Source organism: Drosophila hydei, unplaced genomic scaffold (genome assembly GCF_003285905.1).
Source record: "Drosophila hydei strain 15085-1641.00,03,60 unplaced genomic scaffold, DhydRS2 tig00000211-arrow-pilon, whole genome shotgun sequence".
NCBI classification, from domain to species: domain Eukaryota; kingdom Metazoa; phylum Arthropoda; class Insecta; order Diptera; family Drosophilidae; genus Drosophila; species Drosophila hydei.
The window spans coordinates 446557-459963 of record NW_022045685.1 but is presented as its reverse complement, the minus strand read 5'-3'; the positions used below and the strand labels follow the sequence as shown (position 1 = coordinate 459963).

The following is a 13407-nucleotide window of genomic DNA, read 5'->3' as shown; positions in this document are numbered from 1 at the left end:
CTCATAAATATTTATATCCCATATTCATATTAAGTATACGTATTCAGTATTCATTTCCTGTTCAGCATTCATCTTCCTAATTAATATCCAATATTTATTTTCAATACGAATATTCAGTATTTCTATTCAGTATTCATATTCAAAATTCGTGTTTTGTATTTGTATTCATTATATACATTAAGTATTCAAATTCAGTATTCATACATAGTACTCATATTCAGTATTCATTTCCAACATTTATTCACTTATTATTTATTAAATTTATTCAATAATTTTCAATATTCACTTACGTTATTAATATGAGTATCCAGTAATTTTGTTCAGTATTCATTTTTAGTATTCAAATTGAGTATTCAGTTTTCATTTCCACCATTCATTTTCAGTATTCATATTCAGTATTCAATTTTCAGCATTCATATTCATTATTCATATTTAGTATTCATATTCGGAATTCATATTCATAGTCATATTCAATATTTATATTTAGTATTAAAATTCATTGTATTCAAATTTATTATTCATATTCATATTCAATATTCACATTCACTATTCATATTCAATATATTGAGCAAATTAGTATTTAGTTTCTTTGACATATTTTCATTATATTTTAACATAAAAAGAAAGAAAATCAAATACGATTAGAACTCGAAATTTAGAAATAATTTTGTTTATTTTTTAAATACTCAAATTATGAATACTCAAATGTGCATAAACTTTACTGAATAGCTGTTCGGCTCTAGAGACAAATACAGAGGAGAAATCGCTCTTTTTTCAAGTTCCTGATTCCATTCTCCCGAAACGATCATCTTGCTGGTTTAGATAGAGAGTTGGGAGAGTCTTAGGCTGAACGTATTGATTAGTTGAGTCAACTTAGGTCAAATGGAACCACATCAAATAAAGTGAAAAGTCCGCCCGAAAATGAGAGTTAATTTCTAAGCCAGCTTCATGCTAAAGCAATTCAATTGCAGTGATAGAAAAACGGAAAATAAACCGAAAAATAAAAAAGGAAAGAAAAAAAAAATAGCAGAGCAAAAAGGAAAAACCCAAATACATTATGGAGCTGTGTGAAAATCGTGAGAGTCGCAATGTGAGGGAAAATTCATTGGCCATTCATGGGATTCATTCAGCTAGTCCCGGGCAATGCCAATCAGTCACACCCACACACATAGAGCCTTATATATGTGTGTGTCACTTTGAGGCTTAATCAAATCAAAGACTTGCCAAATCATAAAAGTCACAAACACTTCCGCTTCAATATGTTGGCCGAACGAGGCAAACGAACTGCAGGAAATGCTGACGATTGGCCAGGCGTGGGCTTAGAGCTTGGATGACATGGCATGGGCGTGGGCGTGGCCATTGCCAAACAGTTTCAAAATTAAATTAATTATACATAAATTGTGTAAACAACACACACAGACAGAAACCTAAGCATGTTTATTTATACTGTAGCAGAAATTACCCGGCATTGCCCGTGGCTAATTATAAGAAAACACAGTGCCATCGACTTGTGTCCAGTTTTCATTTGCATTTTCATTTTTCTTTTTTATGTGACTTATTTGATGGATTTTATCTACGTTTCTTTTAGCTAGATGTGGATGCAAGTCCAAGTTTTGTGCACTTTTTAATTTAAAAGAAAAATTTTGTATTTCCATTTCGGAAATTAGTAAAAATAACAACAAAATTTATAGCATATTTATGCAGCTGCTGCAACAATTTAATTTAATTTCAATTTCTCAACTAGGCAAAATTTCAGCTATTTTGAAGTGCATTCTTAAGCAGCGTTTGGCACTAGGGCTTACCAGGCCTTTAAGTGTATGCTTCTTCTTCTTCTATTTTATTTATAATATTATATTATAGAGTGCAGAAGTCTAGCCTTTCTTCTGCGTGCTCAAACTGCTCAGGTTTGTTATTGATTTTTATCGATCTCGATTGAAAAAGTTATCGAATTGAAATGATTCATATAGAACAGGTCTTACATAAGAGTTCTATAGCTTAGCTTCAGGACAGATAGAAGAGTTGGAATTTGCTGCCTATTAAGTCAGACTTAAAGTTCACAGAAGCAGAATTTATATATTAATTTAAATGTTTAATTTTGTTGTTTGTTGTAGAAGTTTCTGAAGCTTAAATTTGAGTTTGAATTTTAAGTGAAACTTGAGCTTCAATCAGATATTAAAGATATTAAGAAAACAATTTTAATATAAAGCTTGCTTAAGATAGTCCGAGAGAGAGTGAGAGAGAGGGTGGCAGGGTGAAAGAGCTCAAGTAAAATATTTTCTATTGCACTTGAAGCGAATCGAAGTTTTTAACTTGTCAATTGAATTTGTTTGCAGCACACGAAATGCATTCGAATTTCGGTCGTGCCGCACATAAAAGTTTCTGTGTGCTTCAACCACAACAACAACAACACACACACACACTCACACGCACGCATATACAAAATATAACTGTATATCTATATATATATAGATCATCCACCCACCCGGCACTGGCTGTGTGCGTCGAACATTTCTGGCTTGTCGCCTGCCACTTTGTAGCAATAAAAAGTTCGTTTATAAACAAGCAAACATGTCTAGAGATGTGTTGTTGGCTCTTATTTATATATGTACACTTGTGTTGTTGTTGTTCCTGCTGTAGCTGTATTTTTTATTATTGTTATTGTTGCTGGATATCAGTCAGCGCCATGTCGGCTCCAACAAGCGTTTGCGTTGCGAAAATATATAGTTACTTATGGCCACAGAGCCCATGAATGGGCCAAGTAAAACTGAAATCAAATCAAATCGAATCGTATCGTATCGAATCTAACCGAATCAAATCAAATCAAATCAAATCAAATGAAATAATATAACATATCACAGCTAGAGAATTTGTCACAGCACAACTAGAATTTATTTAACAAAGGGAGAGAGCTGGAGAGAGAGAAGGATCTTTGAGGTGTCACAAATGAGAGATATTTCTTATGTATATATATTTATATCCCTCTACCCATCTATCTATATAGCCATTGCGCATACGCCCCATCTTTTGGCTGTCATACATATGCACAGCGTATTTCGCATGTTACGCATTCTGGACGCCTGTTCTACAGTGCGTGGCCATTGTTATTCATGTGTTTGTGTGCGTGTGGAGAGTGTATTATTTTGCCAATTAATTTTAATTCGAATTGCGGCTGCTGCAGGAATCGAACAATGGGCCCAATGGGCTTGTGTTGTTTGGCTTCGTCCGGCAACTGCGGCTGTTTTTGCTAATTTGGTAGCTGCCATAATGAATGCTTGATTGATTGATTGATTGATGGATGAATGCCTAGCTGCATAAATGCCAATAACAAGCCGAAAGCCAAACGGCAAACGGCAAACGGCAAACGGCAAGCGGCCAACGGCTCTGGGCGTTGATAGAATTGCCTTTTCATCGTTGCGCTGGGCGCTCGATTAGCTTTGATCAATGCTAAACTAAAACGCAGCAACGGCCAGTTCTAGTTGAAACATCTATTGGGAATATCACAAATAATTGCAGATCCAAGCAGCGCCAAGCAAATGCTTGCCTGATAAGTGATTGACCGGATGGCAAACGGACTGACTGTTTGCTGATAGATAGGCCCAAGCGAGCTCCAGGGAAAACGTGTCTGGAACGGGCAATCGAACTAGCGGAAGTCGCATATTGTTAAGCTAACCTAAGCTGAGAGTTCTTTAATTACAATTTTCATTCCCCATGGCAGCTAGCTGAACTTTATTTGAGCTGTGAGTTGACTTGGAAGAGATATAATTTTAAAATAAATATATAAATTAAATATGCTTTCAAACAATGTTCTTGGCCTTGCTACTGGCTTGGCGTCAGATATGTTGAGAATTATATTTTATATATATTTTATTATATTATATATTTAATAAAGTTGTGAAGATTTGTCTTGAAATGTTCCAGCCTCAGTTCAGTTTCTAGGCTTGATCAAGCGAGTGTGATACAACTTTTGTTGACTATATATCAGCAGCTGCTCAAGTTGTCGACTTTGCTTGGTTCTGAGAATATTCGAGTCATGAAGTCAGCTCTCGGACATCTTAAAACATAGTTGATCATGGTCAGAGTCTTATCAAAAGGTGAAATTGTATAGGCAGTGAATGGAGCGCAGAGTAGTCAATTGCTTGGAGATGCAAGCAGCTTATAAGTTTCTTCATTTCTAAAGTGATTCAGATATATCTCAACAAAGTCCGACCGATCATAGAAAGAGCGAGCACAGAGCTGCTGCTCTTCTGATTAACTTTTACTATGTCATTTAAATAATTTAACAACAACATCAAAATGGAGATGGCTCTGTGGAGCAGGTTACTCTATGAGCAAGAAACCCTTTATCAATGAGTAGTTTGATTCGCTGTTCGATCAACTTTGTCTAAGTCAAAGTCTAGTGTAGTCTGAAAGTCTTTTTGATTCAGTTGCTTTGCTTTGAGCTGCTCCTTGGGGTTGAGTCCTTCATAATCGTGCCCGCTGCTAATGCGATTCAATGGGACTTAACAATCAGTTGCACATTTTGCGTGTTCCTTTGCCTTGCGCAGTCGATAATTTATAAAGTTGCCAAATGCGTCGCTCTGTGTGTGAAGTGCTATTTTATTCGGCCAGACGAAATTTATTCATGCGTCTCTGCAGCAAAATACAATAATAAAACAGCTTTATTTATTGTGTGAGTGGTAAAAAAGACTGCAAAAAACTTTACTTTATGGATGGCTGGGCGAACGAGCCCAACAAAAGCGTCAGCGCCTGCCCCTGCAACGCTCTTTCTATTTGTCATTTCAAAAAAAAAAAGTGAGGGAGTGAAAAAGAGAACATCAAGTATTTTATGGACATTGTACAGTGGTGCGTGTGTGTGGGTGGGTGTGTGTGCAGCAGAAAAACTGTGAAAAACTCGCTTCCTCCACGTTGGTCAAAGGCAAAGCCAACAAATATGCCATAAAGAACGTCTGTGTGTGTGGGTGCATGTTTGATTTGTCATCAATGGCTGCTTAATTAATTTTGAATTTTTATTGCTCTGACTAAAGGTTAATATGAAGCATTATTGCTGACCGATTCCGATTCCAATTCCAATTCCAATTCCATTTCTGTTGCAGCTGAAAAAATATTTGCATTTATTTCGTAGCACAGCTAAAGGCGGTGCGCAGCAGCCACATCGCTCCAAATTGATATTTTTCATGCTTTGCTGCTCATTTCAATTGAATTTGCTTTTATTTATAATATTATTTATCAATTGACAATCGTTTAATATGCTGCACTTTATTTCATTCGCTTTCCACTTTTGTCCATTCTCTCTCTCGCTCACTCTCTGGGTCTCTGCATGCATATAATACTTATATTTATATATTTATATATATATATATATATATATTTGCCCAGAGTTTCCATTCAATTGAGATCACTCTTTGCCTTGGCTCTTAAGCCGCTGCTCAAGCCTTCCCTGTCAATCATACGCCCTGTTGCGCAACACGAAGGCAATGCGTGTGCAATGCTCATTTGCCGCTCAAGCAAATAGCTTGACTTGACTCGAGTTGACTTGACTCCATGACCATATTTGGGCATCACTCGCTCAAGTGGCGCCTGCATCCGCAGAGTGTTTGGCTGAAATTCTTGGCGACCATTATTATCGCACCATTATTGAGCCAAGACACAATCACACACATGTCCACACACACGCACACACACACACACTGTGAGGCCAAAAAGGAAGCAGGTCCAAAGTGCACAATGAATAATGGGCGTGCGGTTGGTCAAAGTGGGACTGGGTGGGCGGTGCGACAACGGACTGCTAACAATACAATAAAAATGAAGAAGAAAAAGCGAGATGACGTCGCCGGCGTTGGCGTGAGTACAGCTGATAGGGAGACACACACAGAGAGCGAGTTGGAGGAGCAGTGGAAGCTCTGTAGGGCACAACTCAAGCGATGACAATGATAGAAAATATTACTAAGATATGCGGCCATAAAGAAAAGAAAAAGGCAACTAAAAGAGAAATCGTTTATTGCCAAAGAAGCCATAAATTGATTTTTGCAAATAAAAATAAAAATAAAATATCGGCCAGCCGGCAGCCGAAGGAGGCCAAGCCGGAGACGTCGCTAGACACCGCAGGGCCAACCAGAGCAGAGAATAAAATAAGACATCACGATGGCTCGAGTTACAGCCGCAGCCGCAGCCGCAGACGACGAGGACATGGAACAGGCAGTGCTTGGCAAATGGCTGAAATTGTCGCGCCTACAACAACATAGCGAAACGACGCGATAGTCGAATAGTCCGTGCTAGCCGCCGCCTAGACGCCAGACATGGCTATCCGCCCACACGTCCTGCTCTGCCGCTAATTGTTGGCAAGGCATAGTCGAAGGTATCCGTCGTTCGGCCCCCTTGCCACACACACACATTCACGTTAAAAACTATTGCGAACTTACCCCCAAGTACATAAATTAGAGACACGCCCCTCTTACTTAAAAAAAAAAAGAAAAAGAAAAATAAATGGAAGGCATCGTTCCTGAGTTTTTGGTCGGAGCGATGGCATCTTATTGAAAACTATGGCCTGCGATTTAATATAGCAGCCGGAGCTGCGCGAAGTGAACAGTGAATGGAGCTACGAAATTTTAGCTTCAAAGTCCTAGACCATAAATAACACACACACACTCGCACACACTGCTCAAGTTGCTGGAGTAAAAAAATAAGTAGAAAAAGCAACGCAACCAGAGACAAAGTAGTTGTTGGCCAACAATGATGGGACATCTAACAGGCGCAGCGCATATGGAAGCTGCGGCCTTTTACGAATATGTGTAGCAGCTGCCCCTCAGTCCCTTTTATTATTATGCTGTGCTCCTCCCCTCAATTTGTCTAAGACACTGCAAATGGCGAGCGGAGCTTAGGCTAAGCAGTTTAGCTCAAGATTTCGACTGGATTTGTATGGGATTTCCGTTGGAGCTTGTATGAATTTTGAGATCTTTAGCATAGTTATTAATGTTGGGCATATTGTCGAGATAACTTGAAGTCGAACACTATTTGGTAGCAGCAAAACTTATTGCCCAACATTTGGTGCTCAGCAGCACTACTATTTCTATGAACAACGCTGTATATCTTGTCTTTATCTGTAGTCCACGATTTAATAAATTTTCCTCAAGTTCCTCTAGTATTCATAAGTATTTATAAGTCTCTTTGATGTTCTTAAGCTATCATCTAAAACTTTAATCTTTAGACGCAGTTTGAGTCTAGCTAAACTTGAGCCTTGACTCTGTTGAAGTCAAGCTTAGAAGATATTGAATATTTAAATAACGCTCTAGGATAGGTCCTAGTTGAGTTCAGTTGTTCTTACTTTTTAAGCCCTGCTCTTAACTCTTTGGCAGTGCGAGCTTTAAAGTTTGAACTCCGAAAGTTTTGGGCCGCTCTATGAAAAGTGATTTCGGATTGCGCTATATTTGCCCATCGATTTATCTTTTTGGGCACATAAATTTGCTGAGCGTAACCCTTATCGGTCGCATAGTGGGTATACAAAAGGACTCGGCATCTGAGCATAAATTGGGAACAGCAACTAGGAATTATTGTGAAAATATGTTAATTTGATCGCTGTGCCATTCGTTTCACTTGGGTTGTTCGACGATAAATCAATTTTCAACTTGTTTTTCCGCAGGAAAAATAGATGAAGGCAAACAAATTAAATTGAAAATGGGCCAATGCAATTTTAATTGATTGCCAGCTTCAAAACTTAAGTCAAATGTTAAAAAAGAAATTAGCAAAAAATAAAAACAAGAAGTCGGAAATGAACGTGCTGGCAGCTGTGGCTGCTTGTTTGAGCCATCAAATTTATGGCCAATTTATGCTGAGGATGAGTTTGAAAGCGGCTTGCACGAGTCGCAACCAAATCCTGCATTCATATTCTTATGTTTATTTAACGATGCTTTTTACGCTGCATGCGATATGCAAAAGGATTAAAACGTTCCTCTGCGTGATGGCGGCTGGCAGCTGGCAGCTGGCAGGTGCCAGATGGCAGCTGAAAAACTTTCCAGGTGCTTCGCTGATGGCTGAAACGGATGTGGCTGCTGCTGCATGCTGCTTGCTCCACATCGCTTCAAGTGGCGTGAAATTTGGCACGTCAAGTGGCGAATGCCTAACTTTTAACTAACCTTGGCTGGGCATCAGCACTTTCAAGTGGCTACATCCTTCCATTCTCCATTCTCCAGACTCTGCATACACATACTCAATTCGGTTACTATCCTCTCGCACTCTGTGTGTGTGGGCGCCTAAAATATTAAAAGCACCTTTTACTTAACACACATCAAATGGAAAAATGCTCAACTCCCATCGCTGCGTGCTTTCCTGCGTTTTCCTCTTCGCTTCAGCCTTTAACGTCGAGTCGTATCCCAATTTGATGGCGCTGCCTTTATGCCTTCAGCACATAAAACTGTAGTGCACATGTACTATATAAGCACATTGTTGAGTACCTATATAGCAGTGTATAAGTATATGTATATATGTATCATAAAATGTGGATATTCTTGTGCATTTACTGAAATGTAAATATTCTTATTGATATCTTACCAGCTCTGCAGAGCGTTGGCCTGTGGCGCATAACTCGGTAATCAAGTGAAAGTTAGTTACACTTGAGCAGCTGTACAGATCGACTGACATATGTGGGCTTGGCAATTAGTTAAACACAATATCTTTGAAGGTCTTAGGGCTGGAATGTCTAAGGCTAGCTGTTGACCTACTCTGCAGAGTCGCTCTACGTCAAGAGTTTTATTTGCTTGGCTTGTTTTATTTCTAAACTGGAGTTAATTGTTACGCTGCTTATTGCTGTTATATAAAATTACCTTATTTATATATACATTATGTAAATAAATAAATTTTGTTTTGTTCATAAAAATAGTAGTGCTGCACTGCACAAAGCCTAAGCCGCAGTTGTCAAGCTGCAATAGAAAATAGTTGACTAACAACTAAATATTGAATAAAAAAATATGTGTTAAACATAATATATATAAATTATATATGAAGAAAATATATGAAGTTAGTCTAGTATTAAATACTTTTTTCCCACTTTTAGTAGTCACTACTATTTTTATGCACAACTAAATTTTGTTACTTTCACGTGCTCAAGCCCTGAGCTGCACATGTTCCTAAATTTTTAACAAAAAAAAAAAAACATTTTAATTAGGAATAAATATTCTTACTTTAATATTCCTTTTAAATTATGTTCAAAATATTGAGTTTATTAATAAATTTTGTTGTGCAACAACAAATCTCAGTGGCACTACTATTTTTATGAACACAGCTGTGTCCTCAAATAAATCTCTCTTTGATTTATGCTTTTCTACAGATTTACGTTCCTTATGTCTCTGGCATCAAGTTTTCTCACAAGTGCAATGCCTCTTTGATGCTGCAGTCTGCTGCATAGAGCTTACTTGCTGCTATGGAGACGCACAAGGTCTCTGAGCCTGTGCAGCTGTTTGCTCTGAATTGTGCTGACTCCTTTCGGGCTTCATTTTAATTCGTAGTACGCTTCAGCTCGTGCTCAATAATTGGTTTCTTTTTAACGATTTTTCGCGCCACATTGAGGCTGGGCTTATTATGAGCTCTTTCTCTTTATACCCTGTACACATTTAACATGGAAATCGAGTGTTTTTAGCATGCAGAAATTGAGTTCCTCGCTGCCAATTCGAGCTCATTGGGTGCTTCAGTCATCAGATATAAGTGTGACGAGGGTATCTGCTCGTCCTGCACTCTTGTGTTGTTGTGCTCCATGCTTTATGCATGGACCAATTATCGAGGATAAAGGCAAAGGATGCGACTCAGCGGCTCGAGAGTCAATTCGCGAGACAATTGTCAGCGATTGTTTCTGTTGCACCAATACAAGCAATACAGATGCAGCTGCAGTAGGCGGGAAGGAGAGAGAGAGAGGGCAAATATTGAAGTATTTGCAAGGTAAACTGCATGGCAACCGATATGAAAAGCAAAGGAGCAGTTGCTGCAGATCTTCTTTATACATATATATATATATATATATATATATATATATATATATATACATATATATATATATATAAGCCGTATATATATGTATTTGAGTGAGCGAGCTGGTTGAAAGAAATTAGGGTAAGCTTTACGGGCCATGCCCCGCCGTGAGGCTGGGCTGCCGGCTCAGCCGGCTCAAGTGTCCTGGCAATTAAAAAGCTAAACTAATTAGATGCATTTTGTATGATTTCCGTATAATTAAATGGCCCATTAGCTGGGTGTAGTTGCTATTTGGCTCAACCCTTGCCGGAAGCGCAAAAAGAAAACTAAACACAAACTTTTTCGCTTGAGCGGATATAAAGAGTGTGGCGCAGCTAGACTATAACTGTGTGTGTGTGAGTCGTATAAAATTCGTGCTAACTACCTACAATAAGTTACCCGCAACAGGACACGAGATACGCAATGCAAAGACACTAAATGCATTGCTGCTCATCAGGCGTCGGCTCCGGCTCCGGCTCCGATTCCGGCGCTGGCCGCATTTCAGCTGTTTGTACTTAACGAAATTTCCCAGCCAGTTCCAGTTGCAGGATACTTTGTGCTGCGTGTGAGTGTTGCTGCAAGTTTTTCAAGCAGCTCATAAAATGTCCCTCTCTTTCTCTCTCTCTCTCTCTTCCTCTCGCGCTTCTACTAGTTTGGCTAAAGATAAATAAGCAAATAGGCAAATAAATCTTCATTTCAACTTCTTGCGGGTTTTCTTTAACTTGGCTCGTACCTTCTTGTGCAATCGGTTTTTGCATTCTATTGCATTTGGCTGCCAGCCTCTCAGCTGCTTCTTCTTTCCCGTATTTTCTGCCACTTTTCATTTTGGCGTCTTTTGGCTTCTCTGCTCCTGCTGCGGCCATTTCAGAATTTCCCAACTTACGCTGCTAAATTGTTGGGTAACATGCACTTAACTGTGCTGCCACGCCCCCCCCAACACCTACCGCTGACGCCCGCCGTACCCCAAGTGTATCCTTTGCCGTTCCCTCGATTCCCTATTGCCCGCAGCCACGACATGTGTTCCATGCACACGCTTGTCTCTTTGCTCTTGCCATTAAAAGTTGGACCTTTAGGGCTGCTTTCAGCTGCCGTTATCCCTTTCTCACTCTGTCCTTCTCTATCTCTATCTATCGCCGTCTCGCGCCACGTCTGTGAGACTGAATATGGAGGCCCATTCATTGTGCTAGAGTTCTTCTTCAGTACTTTTGCAGTTGGTATTTTACTTTGGCATTTCGAGTTTGGTTTCATTTCGTTACGCTTTTTATTTATTTTTCGGCATTCACAAGTGCAACAATTTAGCTACTCCCCCGAGGGCCCAGGGGCTGGCAGTTGGGGCTGCCAGCTAGGGACAGCATGTGAATAATGTATGTGTGTAATAGTCGATAGGCGATCACACTTATGCACCACGACCGCGGGGGCTCCGTGTCCGTGTATCCGTGTGTGTGTGTGTCAAAAGAGTTTCCAAATTGTTTGCGGTTCCAAATGGATAATATATTATGGCACAATTTAAAGTTAAGATCTTCCTCTTTTTTCCCATTCGCCATTGTCAAAGAATTTGCATAGACTCGGCAATATTTCGAAATGAAAACTTACGATGCCGAGCAACGCTTCCATTAAAGTTTTTTCCGTGCAACTTTTGGCTGCAGTCTTTCGTTTTGAAACAGATATATGCCTAGTGTAGGCAAGTCGAAAGAGCTTTAATCAAGTCAAGTTAGTTAATTTAAAGTGCCTGGAAGGCAGCCAGCAATTGTCGAAGTCTGTAAAGCAGTCGAGGCTAACGCGCTGCCAAGCCAAATACTTCCAGGCTCAATCACGCGTGTTACTTTCCAAGCAGCCATCAGACACTACTTCATATACTTCAAGAGGACTTAATCCTGTTGCCAGACATGATGCCTTTTGCTTTGGATACGCTGCCAGCTTAGCTCGCACCTCGAGCTGCGTTGCCCAATGAGCTCTCCGACTGTACGAATCCATGAAATATCTTCATTATCTGAGTGCCTTTTATAGGAAAGCCTAGTTGCTTGACATGAACTAGGAAAATTACTTTTTTACTATTCAATGTATACTCAATATATATCTGGAAACACCTCTTCTTTGTTATCGATAATAAGAAAAGGGAATGTGTTATCGAAAATAAAACAAGTAAGAGTGCTCTCATCGGGAATGCCTGACTAGCAAATACCCTGAACCGTGAGAAGAGCTCTTATAGCAGTCTTTCTACGATTCTTGCTGATGATGGAACAGAACGGACGGACGGACAAACCAACGTATGGACGGACGAATCGATAGACGGACGCTCGAACGATGGACGAACGAATGCATGGACAGACGGACGGACGAACGGAAGGACGGATGGATGAATGGACAGACGAATGAACCTACCGTCGGAAGGAAGGACGGATGGACGGACGAATGGACGTGCGAACGGACAGATCAGCGGATGGATGGATGGACATGCCCGATTCGGCTTAACTCATTCAAATCAATATATATATAGAGTTTGTGCGGTCTGCCACGCCTTCTTCTGCCGGTTACATACATCTGTATATGTTGCGATACATGTTCCATGTATCTATAAGCTTTATGAAGATGAAGATGGGCAAATACATACAGAGACTACTGTGGATAATGGTAAAATAGAAAAAGTCGTATAAAATCAAAGATTCGAATTTTCAGTTAAGACTTTCAACATGAACAAAATAAGTTAAGTTGCTGGGGGCCTTCGTGTTGAAGGTTTGCAGTTAATTTAACGCCTTGTGCGCACCTCAAGCCCTTCCACGTGTGACCCACTGCCTGAGAGTGCAGTTGTTGGCTTCGACAGTGGCGTAATTTATGCCTTTAAATTGATTTAAATTTATTACGCTCGACGTCGAGTCAGCAAACGTGGCGCAAATATGATTACGGACATAAAAGTTTATTTGTATTTTGTTTGTTCTGTCTGACAGCTCAGAGTTGCTTTGTGCCCCGACTGCCCGGCTGTCTGACTGTCTGACCAGCTTAGCACTAATTTCATTTCCTGGCGGTGGCAACTATGAGCTTAGTTGGCACACTGAACGCATCCGAATGGAGGCGTTCGCTCGGCTTGTGGCTGTAGCTGTAGCTGGTCACAGTTTCGAGTTGTTTTTGTGGTACTTCAATCAGGCTAGCTGCTGCGCCAGCTGCTGCTGCTGGCCAATCTCATCTGTTTGGTGAGCTCCGCACGGTAAGGTAAACCAGCGTAACAGCCCTACACCACTCAACCAAGCCAGACCCACTAGCCACCAGCTAGGCAGTCAGTCAGTTAGTCAGTTAGTCAATCAGTCAACCATACGCTTTTCCGGCTGCTGGCGCTTACCTTTGCATATTTTTGCAATTCAGCGCAAAGCTTACTTGACTTTGCCTTTGGCTTTGGCACTGGCTTTGGCTTTGGCTTTG

General features: G+C 40.1%; 1 protein-coding gene across 3 annotated transcripts in view; it reads left to right on the top strand.

Annotated features, from left to right (window-relative positions):
* The window catches only part of LOC111593001 (innexin shaking-B), a 151865-nt gene that overhangs the window by 9152 nt on the left and 129306 nt on the right, over positions 1-13407 (top strand). The gene's annotated exons all lie outside the window — the stretch shown is intronic.